Source organism: Sciurus vulgaris (assembly GCF_902686455.1).
Source record: "Sciurus vulgaris genome assembly, chromosome: X".
NCBI lineage: Eukaryota > Metazoa > Chordata > Mammalia > Rodentia > Sciuridae > Sciurus > Sciurus vulgaris.
The window spans coordinates 50,907,604-50,916,865 of record NC_136471.1 but is presented as its reverse complement, the minus strand read 5'-3'; the positions used below and the strand labels follow the sequence as shown (position 1 = coordinate 50,916,865).

General features: G+C 31.8%; 1 pseudogene across 1 annotated transcript; it reads right to left on the bottom strand.

Moving 5' to 3' along the window:
* Positions 1-2,198: 2,198 nt before the first annotated feature.
* Positions 2,199-2,735, bottom strand: LOC306651528 (golgin subfamily A member 7-like; annotated as a pseudogene). The gene has a single exon. The product of its transcript is annotated as a golgin subfamily A member 7-like (transcript).
* Between the last annotated feature and the right edge of the window lie 6,527 nt (positions 2,736-9,262).

The following is a 9,262-nucleotide window of genomic DNA, read 5'->3' as shown; positions in this document are numbered from 1 at the left end:
GAGATTGCTATTTAGAGACTGTAATCTGAGAGCTAGGTATGTTCGTTGCTACTGGGGCATTCAGATTATAGATCCTGTACAATATGTAGATATGTACTTTAAGTGAAATATGCACACACATCTGTGTTAATTTTAATATTTTTATATTTTGAAGTATGATTTATATTGATTTGACAGTCTTCAATTCAGCATTCAACCAGAGTTCATTTTAGCCTCTTTCTTGCTTATTTGTAAATTTCTTCTCTAATAATAAGACATCTCTATCTTCAATAGTCTTGTGTGTTCAAGCCTAGTATATTAGCTTTTTTGATAAAAATACCTTGAGAATTTCTAATCCTTACTCCAGTGAGAAAAAAAAAATCTACCAACTATAGGATAGTGATTGTCTACAGTTCTTCTTGTCTTTAGTCCTATAGTATCAAGTCAAATGCTCTAATGCTACTTAATTCCTTTTATTCCCCATGCTCTTCAATTACATCATTAAATACATAGTTTTTATAGTTAGACTAATTTGAAACAGTTTACATTCAATCTTTGGCTCCATTGATAAACCAAATTCATTTTTTCTAAATTTTCACTTTGCAAAATCTCTTCGTCAGCTACAGTTATATGGAATTTAATAAATACAGAGACCAATATATATACTGCCACGATAGGAACAGTTCCAACACTCAAAATTTTCTCACAAACTGTCTCTTTGTTGTCAGTTCCTCTCCCACTTCAACTTCTGGCAACCAGTCATCTGTTCCACATCTCTATATTATACGTTTACTAGAATTCCATGTAAATATAATCATAAAATATTTAGCTTTTTGGTAAAGCTTCTTTTGCTTAGCAAATTAAAAATTCATCTGCGTTGCATGAATCCGCACTTCATTTTTTATTACTAAGAGGTATGTAAAAAGATTTGTATTTCCATTCACATGTTGAAAACATCTGTTTCCCTTGTTTCACTACTATGCGTAAAGCTGATGCAAATATGTTAATATTGGGTTTTTAAAACATTTTTATATTTTTGTAGTACTGGGGACTGATTCCAGATCCTTGTACATAGTAGGCAAAGGTTTTTCTCTGAGCTATATCCCTAGACCATCATACAGGGTGGTGTTTTTTTTTTTTTGGTGGTGTTGTCATTTTAAATTTACTTGATTAATATATAAGAGTAGGATTTCTTGAACTTTTGTTGACTTTTTAAGAGACTGCTAAACTATTTTCCTGTTTTTTTAAGAGATTGCTAAACTATTTTCCCAAGTGGTTATAACATTTTTTTTTTTTTACTTTTAAAAGCAAGGAAGAGTTCCAGCTATTCCCATTTTCACTTTGTATTACCAGTTTTCTTTTCCATCTTTGTAAGAGGTATGTAGTTAATTCATTGTAGTTCCACTTTGCATTTCCCTAGTGAATAATGATATTGACCATATTTCCCTATATTCGTTTTCCATCTGTACTCTTTCTTTGATAAAATGTCCACTTAAATCTTTTTTAATATCTTTATTAGTTGTAGATAGACACCTCTTTTATTTTGTTGATTTTTTTGATGGTTTAGCATCCACTTTATTATGCTTACTAATTTCTGTAATGAACAAGCAACACATGCCACATCTTTCCAAAATTAAAGGTAATACAATAATACAATAAAAGTCTCCAAAGAAAATAACTCAAAATTGCATTAAACACTGCTTGAATTAGGAATAACTGCTATAATAAAACAAATAATATGATATAATATTTTTTCTATGAGCTTCGCTTTGAAAACTGAAAAACAGAAATCAATCTTAAGATTTGAATCATGGTAAAACAGGTAGTTCTTTGCAATCTGAGAAATGCATTAGCATAACCACAGACATAGTCTATCCCTCACCTGGAAAAAAGTCTTTTATTAATTTGTGGAATAAGACTGAACATTGGCTGATATAAACTTGTTGAACTCTAAAGTCACCTGGCAAATTGGCTCAAGGAATGGTACTGGTGGCAGGTAAGAAATAGAACTTTGCATTGAGATGGGCAACTGCATATTTTATTAAATCACTTTGAATTAAAAAAAGTGAAATGCTTTATTGATTTTTCTTGGAAAAGAATCAAAAGATTAACGAGCCCTACACAATTTAGAGACACAAAATGGATGCTGTACGACTAGAGGTCACTCCACATGTGAAATTTTAGAAAGTTAGTCCTTCCAGTAAAAGTCACTGGTGGCTCTGGCAGCACATACAAATAAATGATGCTCTGCAGACAAGGTAGGGACACTCTGTGATTGGCCAGTGGGTAGATGAGGGTCCCAGCTGGAGGTTGGATCTTTAATTTCATGATTTATCTTCCACTGCTGATCTCTCTGTCTTCATAAATAATCATTTGAAAACTCTAAGTCCTCTCTCAATAGTGTCTGTCAGGAGGAGGCCTTGGGAGCATATATCTTCCCATTCTGTTCTTAAATATATTTGGAGACTTTCTTCAGAACCTTCTTCTTCAGAACCTTCTCATAATGAGTTGCCATTCATAAGATGGTGCACACTGCTAAACAACCCAAACAGCCTTCAAGATATGATTGGGCCCTAAGCTTCACTGCTTCTGGATAAAGGTTATTTTGAGTTCTAAATGCTTCTTCAAACTGCTGCTTATCAATCTGGTTCTTCAGATCAATGGGGAAACTTGGTCTGGAACTGGCAGTGTGTGCCACTGCTGTAGTCTCCTTGAATGAATACCTTCCAAGACACCTGCATCTGCTGCATCCTCATGGAAAGGACAGGACCGGCCATTTCATGCTGTCGCAGTGGGCCTTCAGCTACTGCCCCTTAGTGTTTCAGCCAGAGAAACACCAGCTCACCTTTTTACTTTTTTATGTAGTGCAGAGGGTTGAACCCAGTACCTCACACATACTAGGCAAACACTCTACCACTGACCTGCAACCTCAGTCCCCATTTAAATTATTTTTCAAATTGGGTTGTTTCACTTCTTATTTTACATTTATAAGAGTTTAAAATTTTTAATTACATGATTTAATTTTACATATTAATAAAGTTCATTGTGATATTACACAGGTATAGTGTGTACTTTGAGTTTTTAAATACATATTTTGGTTACAAGTCTGTTTTGGAAATGTAATTTGCAAAGATTTTTCCCAGTCAGTGTTGGGTCTTTCCATTTTTCTAATAATATCATTCTAGAGGAAAACATTTTAATTTTGATAAAATTGAATTTGATGATTTTATTTTAAGGAAATGGGACTTTGCTGTCATGTCTAAATATTCTTTTCTAAAACTGGGTCATGGACATTTTCTACTATTTGTTTCCTAGAAAGTTTTTAACTTCATTTTTCTATTTATTTACATGATACATTTAGAGTAGGTTTTGTATGCAATCTATAGTATGCGTTCAGGTTCATTATTTTGCTTATGGACATCCAGCTAATCCTTCTAGCACGTTTTTTTGAATAATATTATCCTTCATCCATTGAATTCTTCTTTTGATTCTATCAGAAATCAGTTGATTATATTTGAGAGGAACTATTTTTATAATCTTTACACTGTTCAATTTTATATTTTTACCTTTTTGCCAGTAGCAGGTATTCTTGATTCTTGTGGCTTTATAGGAAAATTTGAAATTGAATGATATGACTCATCTAACTTTGTTCTTTCTCAAACCTGTTTTGTTTATTCTAATTCATTTGTATTTTCATATAAATTTCAAAATCATCTTTTTTATATGCACAACAAAGGTGTCTACAATTTTGATTGAAATTTCATTGAATTTAGCAATGTATCTTAGAGAATTGTTATTGAGTCTTGTATTTGTGCATTTACATTTCTGTGCACTTGTAATCAATTGGAAATAAGAAACACTTATTTATAAATGCAGTTAAATGTGTGCAGAATCTATATGTTGAGAACTCCAAAACCCTGATGAAGAAAATCAATAATTTAGATCTTCATTGGTGACCCACATAATTGTCACATAAATCATTCCAAATTATGTCATCTGTGACCATAAACAGTTTGCTTATTTCCTATTTTGTGCCTTTTATTTATTGATTTTTATTCTAAAACTTTATTGTCATTGTTTTAATCATATGTATTGATGAGGTGCGAGGTGATAATTCAATATGTGTGTACAATGTGTAATGATCAAAACAAGTTATTTAGCTTTTATATTTCAGTAAACTTTTTTTTTTTTTTTTTTTCAGTACTGGGGATCGAACTCAGGGCCTTGTGCTTGCGAGGCAAATACTCTACCAGCTGAGCTATCTCCCCAGCCCTTCTTTTGTATTTTAGATCAACATAATCATATATATTTATGACATACAATGTGATATTTTGATACATACACTGATCAAATTTGGAATGTTAATGTTCCCATTTTCTTAAAATTACTTTGTGTTTAGAGTCTTCAAGCTCCTGTCTTCTAGTTACTTAGAAAATTTTTCATAGGTATTTTTTGTGGATTATAGTCATCTCATTGTACTACAGAACATCAGAACTGGTTTATCTAATGACATTTTAGAACTCATTACCCAAAATCCCTCTACTCATGCTCCCTTCCAACCTTCCCAGTCTTTAGCAACCACCAATTTACATTTGGTTTGACTTTTTAGCATTCTCATATGAGAGAGAACATGTGAAATCTTTTTGTGTAACTTGTATCACACACTTACTTTACATAAGTAAAGTCCTCAAGTTCCATCTATTTTGTTAAAAGACAGAATTTTATTCTTTTTTATGACTGAATAGGATTCCATTATGTATATGTACCACATTTTCATTATCCATTCATTAATTGATGAACATCGAGGTTGATTCCACATTTAAGGTATTGTGAATAATACAGCAATAAGCTTGGATACACAGGAATTTCTTTGATATGCTGCTATAACTTCCTTTGGATATATATTCAAACATGGAATAGTCAGATCATACATTAGGTGTAATTTTAGTTTGTAAGAACCTCCATACTATCTCCCATAGTGGATATAGTAATTAACATTCCCACCAATAATGTATAAGAGTTCCCTTTGCTACACATCTTCACCAGCATTTGCATTTTTTGTTTTTGTGATAATAGCCATTTTAACTGTAGTGAGATGCTATCTAGTTATGGTTTTGATTTGCATTTTTTTGTAAGGGCACAGCCTTCTCTCCTACAACTGTAAGTATGAAGTTGACTACAGCCTTTGAGTACTTTGTAGATTCCCCTTACCAGGTTTTTCAAAAATTCCCTTCTACCTAATTTTGAGAATTTTTTTAAAAATTATGAATGGATTTTTAATTTTGTCAAATTCTTTCTCTGCATCTAATGAAATGATTGTATAACTTTTTCTTTAATGATCTGATCTGGTAAATGACATTGATCAATTTTCAAATAATAAGTCAACCTTCCTTCCATTCTTTCAATCATCCTTAGTTTGATGTTTTATCCTGTTTATATGTTTCCGGATTCCATTTAGCAACATATTGTTGAGGATATGTTTAATGAGGGATATGGGCTTGTTTTGCTGCTCATGTAATTCATTTCTATAGTACTGGAAACTATCAAAGTAATGTTCACCTTCTAAAATTAGTTGGAATGCATTCCTTCCTCCCTCCTTCTTTCTCTTGTTTTTTTCTGAATGTGCTTGATACTTGACTTGTAGCCATTGACGATGAAACTACCTGAAACTGGAGTTTTCTTTTGTAGAATATTTTAAACCAAAAATTCAATTCCTTTAAGGGATACAAAGCTGTTCATATTATTTTCCCTTTGGTGACATTTTTGTAGCAGTGATTTCCTATGAATTTCATCTAGGTTGTCAACTTTAAGGGAAAAAGGTAGTATTTCCTAATATTTGAATGTCTTTATGGTTAGTTGTGAAGTCTCCTCTTCCATTTCAGATGTTGGTGATTTTTTTTTTTTTTTTTTGGTCACTCAGTCTGATTGGAGATTCATAAGATTTTATTGATATTTTTAAAGGCCTACATTCACCTTCATTGTTTCTCTTTTTAATTTATGTTCAATCTGACCACTTATGTCTTTAAACTCACAGGCTTAAACTTCTCATTTCATTGTGATTATTGATATTATTTAATTAAATCTCACAAATCTAGGTTCCATATGTTCATTGCTTTTCTTTACCTCTTCCGTCTTCTTTAAAGTAACTATTTTATGATTCCATTTCATATTTTTATTAACTATATATACCTCTTTTTAAAACTCCATGATTGCAGTGAAATTTACCTTTAATTATTCAGGGTCTAACATCAAACAATATCTCAACATTTCCTTTGTGAGAACAAATATTTTAATACTTGTTATATTATAAAATGACCTTACACCAATGCAATATATTTCCAAATCTTCATTCCCATATTTAATACTACTGCTGTGACTTGGCATATACATATATGTGTATATGTGTGTGTGACATACATAAATACATACATATGTACATATATATGTACACAGTTGTGAGACTATTTGTTTTCTCTCTTTTTAAAAATATTTTTCTTCCTGTGTTTCAGTTATGATTACTTCTATAGACCTATATTCAAATTTTATAATCATTTTATTGGTTGCATTGAGTTTGATGTATTTCTCACAATCAGTCTTTATCAAGGTTGTTTTTATTTTTCATTTATAAAATTTTCATTTGATCCTATAGTAAATGCATTCATTTAGAATAAGAGTTTGGCAGTAGATTTCATTTTCCAATATGAGCTCTACCTTGGCATTAAGTATTCTATTTGCACTGTACCTCAGAGTAGGTGTCTTCCTTGCAAATGACTTGTTCCTCCATGGTTTTTAGTCAGCTGTAGGTGTGGAGCAGGGCACATTCTCTTTTGTTTTCATTATGTCTCTATGAAGCAGGCACTCTTTCACTGGACTCATGGAGGCCACAGTGGTGTCCTTCTTTTGGGATCATTGTGAGTGCAGAACCTATTTCTGCCCCTCTCTGTTACCTTTCCCACTTATCCCTTTCCCATGGCTACAATCAGATTTCACTACTACTCCTAAACATGACAGTGATTTTTGTCCTTCTTAACATAAATTATTTTTTGCTGGATGAGATATGAAAGAGGAGTCCAGAAGGAGTTTTTCCTTCTTCCCACAATATCTACTCTTCCCATCCTTCATTTATGCAACATGAGGGAGCATTTCTCAGGATTTTCTTAATATTTTCTGTGACTACTAATGAGACCTTTGAAGAAAAGAGATGAAAGAGGATGTAGACTTCCTGTCCACATGCAACCACCAGGAGCATCACCCTTTTTCACAAATATGCAGTTGACTGACTTCCACCAATTTGCCAGTCACTCTAGCAGAACTCTTCTAATTCCTGTCCAGTTGCATCTCACCCAGATAATCCAGTCCTCAGGTGTTATTTCTCCTAGTAAGTGTCTATAGCTTCTTATATTCTGGCCACTTAATTGTCTTGAGATGTCAGTTCTATGATGGGTTCAAAAAACTTTGAACTTGATATAGGTTCAGATTTTTATTGTTCTTTCTAACTTTTAACTCCAAGTGAATATTCTTTCCAACTTTTAACTACAAGTGAAAAATAGAATTGCCACTCTATTTTTATCCTAAGGTTTCAAGATGTCAAGACTCATTGCTTCCAAAGTTCAATCAGATGTGCTTAAGTTTTTACTTATGCAGATATATCTTTCCCTGTTTCTAAGGAAACAATTATCAATAAGATTTATATATTTGTTCTTTCTAGATGTCATCATCTATCTAATCAACAGCAATATCCAAAGCAATACAATAGTTTCCAGCTTCCCATATAGGTGCTTGTTTTCCCAAATCTATTCATTTATCTATTTATCATAATGAAAAAGAGTACTACATACTTGGTATGCCCCAAAGATATACTACATTTGGGGCTGGTGTTGTGACTCAGGGTTAGAATGCTTGCCTGGCATATGTGAGGTCCTGGGCTCAATACTGGGAACCACATATAAATAAATAAAATAATAGATCCATTGACAACTAAAAATAAATAAATAAAAAACATACTACTTTTTTTATTTTATCTAAATAGGATGTTTATTGAAAAAAAGAATGCAAATAAGGTTATTAAGGTCTAGAATTCTCACTTCCTGAAGGTTGTTTGCAATGCCATAAATTTAGTACTATCTTCAAAACACAACAAAAATCCAGTTTAATATCTTTACATTGCTTATAAGAGCGTACACCTTCTATTCTTGATTTTGGTATTTAAGGGAAAATAAAGACTTTAAAATAAGAAAACTATTAGTTGTGCAGTCTTAATAGAGTACTTTGAATTTAGCATAGACTACTGTAAAAGGTGAAATGTTGTGCTCAAAATGAAATGGAATTAAGCTTTTTATCTGTTTATCAATGCACCGAGAGCACTATTGCATCACATTGATATAAGTTTCTCAACTCAAGTAATGTGCTCTGATCATTAAAATTTCAGGATTTTTGTTAGCTGGTTTTTAAATCATTAGTAGTTTGAAATTGTCTTCATAGAGAAGGCATTTATACTACAAAATTCCACAAATTTGAGCTCCTTCTATTAGAAAGGCAGTTTACCAGTGTACTACCTGCATATATCTGGGCAACTTAATCATATGGAACTCAAAAAGACTTACATGGATTTAACTTCTGAGCTCTGAATATTATAGCTTACTCAGGATAAGGAAAATGCATCAGTTGGTTAGCAAGTAAAAACAAAGGTAGGTCATTAGTTCATCTCATTCACAGAATAATAGCAATGTGTGTAGATATATTACAAGATAATGTAGTCTGGCTTTTCATTCTCTTATGTTACTAAGCAACTTCAGGAAAACCTGCATTTATAAGTAATGAAAAGAGCACCCAAAAATTTACCAAGCTATATTGCTTACATAAATTAGCTAAAAATATGAGAAGTGAAAAATTTGGGAACAATTAGCATTGCAAAATAATATACAATTTTAGTCACTATAATTTTTCTGCAAGAGAAATTTTAGTTTCAAAAGTTTAAATCTTAACAATTTTATTGTCTTTCAGGAAAGTAATCAAAATATTATCTTTGTTTCTTAAAAGAAATGCTTGTTTGTTGCTGCAATATTAACTTAATTCTATGCTCATTATAGAAAATTTGACACTTACAGAAAAGTAAAAGGAAAATAAATCAGCCAGGCTCCATCCACAGATAACCACTGTTAGCATTTCAATTTGTTTTCTTCTAAATTTTCTTAATTCTTCTTTGCTTTTTTATCTTTTAACTTTTACTTCTATTTTTGCTACTAGTATTTGATTTACTTCAGATCATATGACATAGTACATT